The following is a 13,559-nucleotide window of genomic DNA, read 5'->3' as shown; positions in this document are numbered from 1 at the left end:
ATCCCTGCGATGGGGTGAGCTCCCGTTGCTCGGTCCCTGCTCCTGCCAACCTAGCAGTTTGATTCCGTGCGCTGCTCTGGTTCGCCAGAAGCGGCTTAGTCATGCTGGCCACATGACCCGGAAGCTGTACACTGGCTCCCTTGGCCAATAAAGCGAGATGAGCGTCGCAACCCCAGAGTCGGCCACGACTGGACCTAATGGTCAGGGGTCCATTTACATACACACACACACACACACACACACACACAGACATGCATACATATATATATATATACACATACACACACACACACACACACACATATACACAAGACTCCTTGGTCTACACTCCCTCTTTCTTTCTGCCCAGGGTGGCCCTGCCCTCTGTCTGTCCATCAGAGCTGGTGTGTCACATGGAGCTGGGCCTTGGTGTGGCAGCCTCTCCTCCTCCTTACCTGCTCTCCAGCATCCACTGCAAGCTGCACAAGGAAGAAGGCTGGCAGCAGCGGCCACAGAGAAGTCATGGAGAGCAACGGGATGCTCCCTCGCAGCCTCCACCACCACTTGGGACAAGCTCCAGCTCATCCTCCTCCCTGAGCTCGGAGGCTGAATTTTCCATTTCCATATTTTAGAGTTCCACTCGTGTTGACTCTGATATTAGCATTTGATGGGTTTGTAAGCGGTGCGCCTACATATCACTGGTAAACACCATCTCAAACTCCTTGAAAGAATCCACCAACGGTGTCTCCGAAAATTTTTATACATCACTTGGAAATACAAGCAAACTAATGCCAGTGTATAGTGGTACCTTGGGTTAAGTACTTAATTCGTTCCAGAGGTCTGTTATTAACCTGAAACTGTTCTTAACCTGAAGCACCACTTTAGTTAATGGGGCCTCCCGCTGCTGCCGCACCACTGGAGCACGATTTCTGTTCTCACCCTGAAGCAAAGTTCTTAACCCGAGGTACTATTTCTGCGTTAGTGGAGTCTGTAACCTGAAGCGTATCTAACCTGAAGCATATGTAACCTGAGGTACCACTGTATTGGAAGAAGCAAAGATCACCAGTGTCAAAGCAATGATTCTTCAGCATCAACTTTGTTGGACAGGTCATGTTGTTTGGATGCTTGATTATCGTCTTCCAAAGCAACTACTCTATTCCCAACTCAAGAATGGAAAGCATAATGCTGGTGGTCAACAAAAGAGGTTTAAAGACTTTCTCAAGGCAAATCTTTAAAAATGTAGTATAAACATTGACAACTGGGAAACACTGGCCTCTGAGCACTCCAACTGGAGAACAGCCTTTACCAAAGGTGTCATGGGTGAAAAGGAGAAATGAGCTAAGAGGAAGGCACATTTGGCAAACCCTCACCATGATCAACTCCTGCCCAGAAAACTATGTCCCCACTGTGGAAGGACGTGGGGATCCAGAATTGGCCTCCATAGTCACTTACGGACTCACTGCTAAGACAGTGTTCATGGAAGACAATCTTACTCGGCTACGAGTGATCACCGAAGAAGACGACGACATATCACTGGTACATTGATTTATAGTGTCTCTGTGCCTAGCAAGATTGATTCAATCATTTTTCGTATGTTTTCACATAGAGTTTGCTTAAAAAATAATAATCATGGCCATCCCGCGGCCCAACTCTATCATATGGGAACAAAATACCTTGCCGCCAAGTCTGAATCAAGCCTATCACTATCATCACACCAAGAATAAAATCTATGGGCTGTTTTGTTTTCGGTGTATGAAAGGACCTTGCTAATGCAATTTTCAGCATCAATAAGCAATCTTTGTCGCAGTTACATCAATAGGATTTTTAAGTATGGTGGTAAACAATAATTATTTAAATCAACAGATTGCTTGATTCGGATATTTTAGACAACTACAGTGATTGCCCACTTCTGTCTTAACCAAAGGCAATTCTCCAAAGCAGAACTTAAGGTTACAATTTAGAGGTGCTCAGGTTGTCTTTGATGGATGTATTCCACATGTATAATATGATTTTTAGGCAGGCAGGGAAGTTTCATTATAATGCAAATTAAACCTTTCATGGGTGTCATTTGTGCCACCCATACCGACAGGATAGGGACATTTTGCTACCATATCACTTTTTCACTCTTTCCAACCAAATTGAATGTTGGATCATGCCAGGAAGCTTAGCACATGTATTAATTATTTTAGAGATTAACAGAGCTTGTACCTCCTAGAGAAAAAGTGAAATGTTCTGTCTTAGCCAGTCAAAGTTAAACATGCTTTTAAGTGACCCTGGTTTCACTGGGAGAGTTAAGCGTGTCCTCAGCTTCATCCCACTGAAATCTATAAGGTTTTGAAATGCTTGATTTTGGATTACACTTATAGTTTGCTTTTTTTCTAATGGGCTTTAAGGCTGCTGACCAGTCAGTGGCCAAAACTGCTCCAATTTTTTCAATGTATGCATCAGAGTCTACAGGAGTTTTTTTTGGCCTTCAGACCTTTTGCTTCCTTTGCTCCCTGCCACATGCCATCTTTGCTGGGTTAGATTCACTGTCAGAATACTCAGAATAACTTTCACTAGTTTTTTAATTAGTACAAAGCCGAAGTATTTTAGCAGAGTTCCAGAAATGTGCCCCTTGTGTTACATTAGCAATGGTTTTGATGAAAAAGATTGTTGAGGGCTGTATATCCTGTGATCTACTCAGTGGGTAGCAGAGCCTTGACACTAGGGACTCAGCTACATTAGCAAAAACAACTATTGAATGTGCTATTATAAACTTGCAACACCAGATGGCAACAGAGAGCAGGGAATTTTTACACGTTTTTCCATAGGTTTTTTTGTGTGTTTTTTAATAAAATTGTTATAATAATCTAATTCCAGACTTATTTATAGCGTTTTTCCCTTGTGTGTAGATCCACCCTAGGTCACTGTTATGATAATAGACAAGCTACAGCCCCTTCATAGTTTGTGATTTGAATCTGAAACAGCTATTTTGGTATTTTAGGATTGATATCTGTTACTTCATTTCCATCCCATAATTGTAAATATTTTTGTTTTCCACTTCTGAAAATGCACAAAAGCCAATGTAGATGACCACTTTATCACATACATAGATCTGGCACACTTGGCATAGCTGTCAATGTTTTCCTTTTTTTAAGGGAAATTCTCTTATTCTGAGTAGGATTCCTCGCAAGAAAAGGGAAAAGTTGACAGCTATGACACTTGGAGGGCCAAGAGATCTCAGGGTGAGGAAGCTAGTTTTGAGCTAGCTTTGTTAATTTGTATGTGCTCAACATTTCAGTTTAGCATTGGGTGGCAAAATCAGAATTCTGCCAAAAAATCTCAGCTCTTGTGATACCTACTGACAGATCAAATAATTGTCCCCACAGAGGGTGGGGTTCACCTAAATAATTGCACTTGTGCAAGGATTACTGCTAGTGCAATGGAACTTTCCCCCCACTCCATGTGCCCCACATCATCCCCAAATCTGCTCTGGAGCTTGGGGAAAACCACAGAACAGATTTATGGGACACACAGTGGGAGAAGAGGGAGAGAATATTCCACTGCACAATGATAAATTCTTGTGCTGATGGACTATTCCCTTAATGTTACACTGAAAACAATTCAGAGTTGCTGAAGTCCTGTGCTAGCATTATGCTTAAATAGAGAATGTAAACACAGGTAAGGGAAATTGTGATATGCCCACATTGTCTCTGTGGGCACTGGTCCTTGCATGCACAATGAGCAGGCCACAAAATGGCATCTGAGCAGATTTTTTTATGTTGAATCAGCAAAATGTCTGGATTTTCATTTTGGGGAATATGGCAACCCTAGAGAATTGAAGCTTGTTTAACTACTCAGTGCTATCAGGATACCTGATTGGGCAGATGCTTCTAAGCACATTCAGTCAAATGATCTTAGAAGCCCCTTCAGACCATCTCATGCAATGTGGGACTGAGTGTGTGGGGACATTGAACCATAACACAACTACAGAGCATGTTTCCTAGGCTCTGCGGACTTGGGCAGGGAGGTGCAGCCATTAATGGTGCATGTCTAATGCATGTTCCCCCCTGCCCAAGTGGTTTGGAGACATGTGCCCCCTTCACAGAATGAGACTCAGATTTTAATCCCAATTTTCAAAGTGAGTTTAAACCCATCTGCTAGTTCAAATGCAAAGCTCTGTATCACAACAAAGCCAGCCATTACAACGATCGTGTATGGAAGTGCCATATCAATTTGAAATTGTTCTCCAAGAAGAATCAGGAGATATTTAAAAAGTGAAGAACTTCCAGACTTCTGAGCATTTTTCAATTGCAGATTATGTATGCTTCAGTACGTCAGCACCAGAACTCTTTGATATGTTTGTGCTATTGTGCTACTATTATAATTCAGATTGGACAATTTTATATAAGTGCCTTCAATTGCCATGTTTGATTCTGAATTCTAGTATAGTTTAAGCAAGCACTTACTTCACTGTTGTTCAGTATATGCGATGCTAATGACCAATACCAAGATGAAGGTCTACCCGGCTTGCTTTTTTTTTTAACCAGGCTTGCATGTTGAGCACACTGCTTTATGTATTTACGTTGTGAGCAACTTCCAACCGTCAAGAGCAACACCTCATTGCCTTCCACCTCAATGCCTTCCACATCAGGAAGACTCTGGGCATCACATAACAGGACAGAATCTCAAACAAAGATGTGCTCTTCCAACACCACATTCCCTGCATGTTTACACTCCTGTAAACCATGGAATGGAAGTTAGCAGGAGTCCTGAGGATGTGCTCTTTGGGGAGCTAGTTTCCAACTCAGATCTAAGCAACTACATGGAGATATTATTTTGCACAGTTGCATACTGTGGAGCCATGTATGGTTCCATATTTTTCTGCTGCTATTTTTCCAGGTCTCTTGGGTCCAGATGCTGGGTATCAAAGTTGGATAGAGTGCTATTGTGTTCTGGTCCTGCATGCAAGCTTCCCATAGGCCTCTTTTCCCACTGTGAAAACAATTCTGGAACAGGTAAGCCTTTGGTCTGACCAACAGATGCTCTAGTTATGTTCTTGCACTCCTATGCTACAGGGGCTGTAATGAAGTTACAGTACAGAAAGATCAGCTTCCTATCAAGGAACTATTATTGTAGGTAGGTTTATGTGACCAAGCCATTTATAGACCATGTACTTTGTTCTTCATTGCAGCTGAAAATCGTGAAGGTTGGAGCCAGCAATGTGTGTTAGAAGATTGTGAACATGCAGTTTGACTGTAGAAGAAAGTGCATCCAAACATGTACAGAATACATTCCCCCCAAACACTAACCACAGAAAAAGGCACTAATAATAATAATAATAATAATAATAATAATAATAATAATAATAATTTTATTTATTTGTATCCTGCCCTCCCTGGCCGAGGCCGGACTCAGAGCGGCTAATATCATAAAAACAACACAATATGCATAAAAACAGACATCAGTTAATTAAAATACATCTTAACATTAATTCAGACAAGTTAAAATTTGGGCAGGTGGCAATTATCAGGTTGGAATTGAAAGTGGTTAATACTTGCCAGGGTCAACTGTTTCCACAACGACCTGTGTGTGGGTTGGGGGCTTGTTTTATACAAAGGAAAGTAAGTCAAACTGCATCATGCCCAAAGGTCTGACGGAACAGCTCCATCTTGCAGGCCCTGTGGAAAGATTTGAAATCCCGCAGGGCCCTGGTCTCTTGTGACAGAGCGTTCCATCAGATTGAAAGATGGGGCTTCCACTTCTGAAGATGGAAGATTTGGATTATGCTTGGTCCCAGAGCAATGCAGCTCATCTCCTGACCAGATGTTCATCTGAAGTCTTTGCTCATAGCTCTTAGCTGACTGGACTGATCTGATAGCTTAGTCTGTGGGGCATGAGATCCCACATTAGATAAAAAGTTTCTGCAGTGCAGGGAGTTGTACTAAGATGACCTCTGTGGTCCCTTTTAACGCTACAATTTTATGATTCTATGGAATAGAACCTGATAGCCACACACAAGATTTTCTTTTTAAAGGAGTCGAAAGACTTCTATGGGTTTCTCTTCCCCGTGCCTCACAGTCACACAGTGCAAAAAAATTAGTACCATGAGAAGTGGATCGAAATAGTCATTTACACATCTTTGATGTTGCTGTTTTCAATCAGCAATAATAAAGATCAAACGCTTGCAGCATCAAAGATAAAGGCTGATCTACCTTTTAGCAATTCAGAATTATGTGGATATAGCACATGTTGCTTTTAGTGAGGCCTACAAAAAAAGAAAAGAAAAGAGGGGGAAATTGCAGTGCCACAAGGTAGTAACAGGGAGTGGTGGTCTGTTTGTTTATTTATAATTTTTTCGACTGCTTTTGGAAAGATGCCGGCCAAGAGGAACTCTGACTGAAGAGGACAGACATGGAGGGAATGAAAGATGCCTTTAAGAGATTTAAGAATGCCAAGAAGATGGAAAGGGACCTGTGAAACGACTGTATAAAGGAAAATTACCAGTGGGTAGTAAACACAATATTCTTACATGGATAAAGACTTTTAAATAATAATCTTGGCATATGTTTTAATCCTCTAACTAGGGGTCATTCTTCACTTAAAGTTTATAGTGGTATAGTTGCTAGAGGTTTTTTTGTGAATTTTTGCCATTCTGCCACATGTCATAGTCATTATCCAGTTAATATTTCAGAATAATGTACTTAAGAACCTTCATTTTCTTCTACCACAAAATGCCTGACTTTTGCTAAAGATCTAGAATGGCTCCTCAATATTTTCCTTTGTGTGGCATATGTAGAAGCATCATTTTGGCTTCTGGGTTGAGGGCTGATAGGCATGGTTTGGGAGAAATCTGTTTTGTGCCACATTCCTCTGTCAGTCTGCAAACTCAGTTCAGAGGAGAGAGATATCAAGATAGAGATGATAGTACTGAGTCCAAGTAGTGCCCATGACAGCGATCATTAGCTACAGACCAGTGGTTCTCAACTTGTGAGTCCCCAGATGTTGCTGGACTACAACTCCCATCATCCCTGAGCTCTGGCCTTGCTAGCTAGGGGTGATGGGAGTTGTAGTTCAACATCTGAGGACCCACAGGTTAAGAAGGCTGCTATAGACAAAAATTCATCACAACAACAAAATTCACCATAGCTGAGTTCCTCTTCTAATCTCCTATATTCCCATACATACACTCATAACTCCAACATTTACCGGCAAGAGGAACATGAGGGTGTGTAAGGGGTGTGACTACAACCTTGGAACACATCTCAGTTTGGGAACAACCCCTGCTCCCAACTAGCTTTGAATTTTGCTTTCCCCCAAACTTCAGTGGCAATGCTTGCTGCAACGGATTCTAGAATAACTTCCTTGGAATCTGCCAACAAGTCTTTGGCCTTTGTCCGCAAACTCAGTTTTCACTACACTTCTGAGCAGCTCCATCATTTCATCCCCATCCCAGTTTCAGAGAAGATGGGTAGTTGTCAGTGACTGTGCAGAGGAGGAGGAATAGTGGAGACTGCCTCCTCATCCTGACCCTTCCAGGGAGGAAGAAGAGGAAGACAAGGGTTTGCGGAAGGTCACAGCTCAGAGGCAGATGAGGGGGGAAATTGGGAAATCATGGGAGAGTCAGAACAACACCCGGCTGACACCTTGTCCTTAGAAAGCATTCCAGACCCTCCATCTCCCAGGACCTGGCGAGCCTTAAAAGTAGGAGAGCGAAGAGCTTAAAGACAGAGGGCACATATTCCTCGTTCCTTATCTTCTCCTTCTTGGTTATTTTTTCAGATACAGAGAAAAACCTGCTATAGAGTGGAAAAAGGAAATGTGGTTGTATGAATCAGTCCCAAAGTCACACATAAAGTTGATTATTTGATGGGTGCAGGGTTGTGAATGTATACATATATTGGCCTCAACTTGATGGGTTACAAACTGACAAACCAATCTAAAACTTTCCCCCAATAGTAAAAGTTAATATATCCCCCAAATAAAATTATTCATTACCTATTATGGAGATCCATCTTGACAAGGCTGAGATGCAGCCTGACTGTTAACTGCTTTTGGCTTTACCAAGACTTAAAGCATATCCTCTTTGTGACATCACACATGACATCAGAATGGTATGTTTGCATTCAACCTAGACTATCTCCATGCCGACAGCAATGGCTAGTAAACTTCTGCAACCAAGTAACCATCAGCCTGACTACACATTTGTTTCTATCTAGACTATTGGATGTTTATTTTTTGCTCTCATAATCAAAGCCTAAAGAAGAGCTGTGTATACGGTAATCTGAAAATCTGCTTCCACTGTTAAAGAAAACTAATTGTCCGGGACTGGGCAGAGGAGGAATGGTGGAGACCATCTCCCAATCCTCACCCTTCCAGGGAGGAGGGAGAGGAAGACAATTTAGATTTACAACAAGGGTTTGAGGGAGGTCGCAGCTCAGAGGCAGAGGAGGGGGAAAGTTGGGAAATCATGGGAGAGTCAGAACAACACCCAGCTGACACGTTGTCATTAGGAAGCATTCCAGGCCCTCCATCTCCCAGAACCCAGCGAGCCTTAAAAGTAGGAGAGCAAAGAGCTCAAAGACAGAGGGCACCCGTAGAAGAGACAAATGAGGAAGTGGGAGAGATGGGAGGTGGAGATTTACTTGGGACATTTCCTTGTCTTTATACTTTCCTGGGCAACCAGCTGGGAGCCACTGACAGCATCCTGACAGTAGTGGATCTAAACTGATCGAGCTGGTAAGATTTGCACATACAATACAGTGGTACCTCAGGTTACAGATGCTTCAGGTTACAGATGCTTCAGGTTACAGACTCCGCTAACCCAGAAATAGTACCTCGGGTTAAGAACTTTGCTTCAGGATGAGAACAGAAATCGTGTGGCAGTGGCAGTGCAGCAGCAGCGGGAGGCCCCATTAGCTAAAGTGGTGCTTCAGGTTAAGAACAGTTTCAGGTTAAGAATGGACCTCCAGAATGAATTAAGTTATTAACCCGAGGTCCCTCTGTACAAATCTTTTCTCCAAAGAGCTCAAGAGTGGTGTCCATGGGTCTAGTCTCATTTTATTTTGACAATGAACCTCTGAGTTGACATGGTGAGTGGTGAGCTGTGTGGCCAGCTGGGTATTTAAATCCAGGTCTCCTATAACTGTTTTCAACCATATGCTACTTACTACAGCAGCTTTGCTGCCTGGAAATTAGAGGAGATAATGGGGAAATGTAACGTGAACAACAGAACTAACATAGTAATTGCTGAAATAATGTGGAAAGGACATTTTCATTTATTACATTCCATTCCAAAGGCCAGGCAAAATAGCACCCTTGACAGCTTCAAGGATCAGAAATTTTGCATCCTGAACGGAAACAGCTTCAATTTATTGTTATGGAACCTTAGTTTGTTCAAGCATGACAATATCAGTCAGGATTTTTTGAACTATTTAAAGTTTCCTCAGATTTTATAGTGGTGCCCATCTGTTACCCAAATGCCAAATTAAGCTTGCAATTTATTGTTATTATTTTGAATGACGCTTTGAGAATGTGCCTGTTTTTCAAATGTATTGCATTTTACAGCTGACTGACATCTGTAGTTTTAATGCACGTAGGATCAATAATGCGAGGACACTACTTTGTCATTGGTTTCTTACTGCTTAGAATAACATCCCATCAATAGGTGGCAACTAATTCATATTAGAAAACCAACGCCATTTGAACAAAACTTGATAAGAGGTGATAGTGTACATGATAGTGTACATTGGGTTATGTTGTACTGTTTCAAGAGTAGTAGGTGTGTTGGCCTCTTGCATTAAAAACAAAGAGTATTGTGGTTCCTTTAAAGTTGGTTGCTGGTGAGTAGATGCTTTAGGTTGGGGTGATCTGTAAGCATATAATAAATGTGTTAGTCTTTAAGTTTCCACAGGACTTGGTTTTTGTTGGAGAGAGGCTTGGAAGAGAGATTCTTACCCTCTTTTAGCAGAGTTAAGCACAATGGCTGTTGCTCCAAACACATTAAAACTTGGTTAACTTTACATATACTCTCATCCACCATTAAACAAACATTCCCCACAAAAATACTTAGGTTAGAATAAATCACAGACACTTAGCTTTCCAAATAAGTAAAGATTTTCACTCACAAGTCTCCATCTGCTATCAATAAACAAAGATGTGAAAAACATTCCAAACGACTTACAAAGAAAGGTACTTTGTTTCCTTATGAAAAAGATCATGCAATCTTTAGATTAGGAAAGATGCAGACTTTTTTGAGAGATTTGGTTCAGTTGCAGCATTTGCTGAGTTAGGAGCTCATACCAGGAACCACAAAAAGAAAAAGGGGTGGGCTACTGAGAGCCTATTAAGCCATGCCCACATTGGCAACTTGAGCTCAGGGCTCAGGTTAACCCTTTCATGCATGCAGGTGTGAGTCAGTAAATATATATTACAACAATTTTAAGGTGCATGGCAAACATGGCTACACCTCTGGAAATTGCTACAATGAAAGGCATCAGATTTTGACATATGGAGTGAAGAATCTGGAGTGAGATACACAGAGACAGACAGATATTATCATTATAACCAACGCAAACAGCAAGATCTTCATTCCTAAGTGATGGAAGGTGGAAAAAATAGAGTCAAATCTATACAGTGCCTGGACTATGGTGAGGGACTGCTGCTGTCTCCAAAATACTGAACTATCAGATCAGCATCCTCTATAGTAAACAGAAAAAGATAAAGAGTAAAATCTTGGATCTGGAACCGGTTGCAAAGAACTAACATTATGCACCAGGGGTGGGGAACTGTATTCAGCCACTGGGCTGGCTCCTTTCTTCCCCCAATTTTGATAGTTGGGTTGGGGTGCCCACCTGTCATTCATATGACATAACTTGAAAGGGGATTACCTCTGAAGTCTGTGGTTTCAATATAAACCATTTGAAAGTGGACTTCAAGGTGATGATAGCCACGCTTTTACCTGCCTTACTCCTGGCAACACATCTAACACCAGGGTGGGACAAGTAGGCATGGTCTGAGGCAAATGTGCTCTATGCCCAATTAGGACCCTTGCGGAACCCAGAGATTCTCCATCCTGTTCTACACAGCCATACACTTGGCAGATATTCTCCAAAACAAAGCAAGTAGTTTATTATACAAACTCCTTGGAGATATATTTTATTAAGCTGTAATCTTGCTAAATAACAATAAATATTCACAATTCAAATGAGTTCATTCTTTCATCAACAATTACTTTAACATTGGGAAGAAGATTTCTGTTCGGATCAATAGCTCTGCCAGGAGTACTTTCTCAGCTCCACAGCATGCCAACATCTTCATGGCTGACTTATAACAATGCTTTCTCAGCTCTTGTCTCTCAAAGCCTGATTAAATCTTCATCATCAGGAGTCATGGGCAAAGGACTTTTGAGCAGTTCCACCAGATAGCAATAACTGTTGCCCTACTAATCAACCAGACCATGTAAGAGGTTCACTTTCCGATGCAGGAGGCGCTGTTGTCTAAACCACTGAGCCTCTTGGGCTTGCTGATTGGAAGGTCAGCAGTTGGAATCCCTGCAATGGGGGGAGCTCCCATTGCTCTGTCCCAGCTCCTGCCAACCTAGCAGTTAAAAAGCAACCAGTGCGAGTAGATAAATAGGAAGCAGTTTATTCACGCTGGCCACATGACCCAGAAAGCTGTCTGGACAAACGCTGGCCTGAAAGCGAGATGAACACCACAACCCCATAGTCACCTTTGACTGGACTTGACCATCCAGGGGTCCTGTACCTTTACCTATTGGGAACTGACCAACTACTACACCTATTTTCATGCCTCACCACAAAATCCATTGTCTACAGCCAGGGCATTCCCCTCCCCCCCCAGCCACAACTTGCCAGAAGTCAGTTCCAGCACCTTTCTGGTGGGCGCCTTTGCCATTCTAACGGAACAAGTTAGGTGTTCACGGTGACCTCTCCTTATAGAAAAATGGCACTGTCCATAGCCAGGTCCACAGCCACATCTGATCAGACTCCTAGGGCAGACGTAAGAATTTACACCAGGCATTCCACAAACTCAAACTACCATCTAGCAAAGCGGAAGGCCAGACTGGTAACCAGGAGCAATCTACCAGAGGAGAGATCTAGAAGGGAAAACATTAAAACACCACTTGCGGTCACTTCCCACCTCAAACCATTCAAAGATATCATCAATGACCTGCAGTCCATCCTGGATAATGGCACATTCCCCGACCATGCCTTCAGTGGTAGGTGTATAATTGCTTACAGACAGCCCCCTACCCCAATGAAAACAGTCAACTGCAAGCAGTGACTGGCCACCCAACAGAGAAACCCACACAGGGACCAGTCTCTGAATAGATGAATACCTTTGCTCTCTTTCGGATCACTTGCCCTAAAAAGCACTGAAATGCTTTTTTTTGTTAGCCTTTTTAGCTTGGCCCCAAGAACTCATGCTCTTTCAACACCAAGGACATAACTTGAATGAATTGGGCACAGCAGCCCTTTGAATTTCTTCAACATTGTGATTTTTTTAAAAATAAAAAATCTATAGCCACCTCTCATCATTTAAACACATTTTACAACATTTACAGTAAGTGAATACTGATAAACCTCATACTTGAGTCAAAGTGAGTCAGGGCCATGGGTGTGCTTTTTTTTTTTTTTTAGTTTTGCAAAGTGTTTTCAGAGTTAAGATGTTCTTTCTGGTGGAGTACAGCAACCTTGTTGCAAACAGGTTACATGCGGCTGCTTGTGAAAAACAGAAGCATCACAGTAATGGAAGGAAGGTGCTTTTCTTAGCATCTGAAGCAACAACCTTTGCCACACTTTCATGATAAACCCAAATTTGTACAAAACAAAGAAGACAGGCCTTCTTTGCATGTGACATTTTGTGCCTGATGCCCTTGAGGAAAATGTTATGCTTTTAAGTTTCAGTTCTGAAGGATGCATGTATGATTCAGAATATTTTATTTTCCTTTTGTAGATTCAATCATTTAACACATGCAGCTTCCCTCAGTTTTATCCAAGTGCATCCTTATACATATCTCAAATGCACAGGCATTTTGCATTTGTAGTTAGTGTTAAAGAAAACGACTTTCTGATGAAATCCATAGACTATTCAGAGGCTGTACAAACTGCCTAATTCATCTAACACCTGCAATTCCTAATTGGTATGGGCATTTTCCACCCGTGAATCAAGTTCAGATTTCATCTTTGGGTTAGTGAAGGATGTACTCTCTGAGAGTTGCCTTCTCTGTAATCAAAACTCTGTAAGACCAATTGCATTGCAACTTTGAGGGCTTAGATCCAAAAATGCACTGTCAATCAAAACAAACCACTCTTCCAAATACAGTGGTACCTCTAGATACGAACGGGATCCATTCCGGAGCCCCGTTCGCATCTAGAGGTAAATGTAACTAGTGACAGCACGTCTGCACACGCGCACGTCGCTTTTTGCCACTTATGCGCATGACGTCATTCTGAGCGTCTGCGCATGCGCAAGCGGCAAAACCCGGAAGTAACACGCTCCGTTACTTCCGGGTTGCTGCGGAGCACAACTCGAACACGCTAAACTCGAAGCGTATTCAACCTGAGGTATGACTG

At 42.2% G+C, this 13,559-nt stretch overlaps 1 long non-coding RNA gene across 1 annotated transcript in view; it reads right to left on the bottom strand.

Moving 5' to 3' along the window:
* Nucleotides 1–7,991, bottom strand: part of LOC310848476 — a 45,118-nt gene extending 37,127 nt beyond the window's left edge. Inside the window, exon 1 of the long non-coding RNA XR_014566438.1 lies at nucleotides 7,960–7,991. This is a non-coding gene — a long non-coding RNA (uncharacterized lncRNA). The remainder of the gene's footprint in view (nucleotides 1–7,959) is intronic.
* Between the last annotated feature and the right edge of the window lie 5,568 nt (nucleotides 7,992–13,559).

This window comes from Podarcis gaigeae (genome assembly GCF_964106915.1).
Source record: "Podarcis gaigeae genome assembly, chromosome: 7".
Classification (NCBI taxonomy): Eukaryota; Metazoa; Chordata; class Lepidosauria; order Squamata; family Lacertidae; genus Podarcis; species Podarcis gaigeae.
The sequence above is the reverse complement of the archived record's forward strand: the minus strand, read 5'-3'. Positions and strand labels throughout refer to the sequence as shown.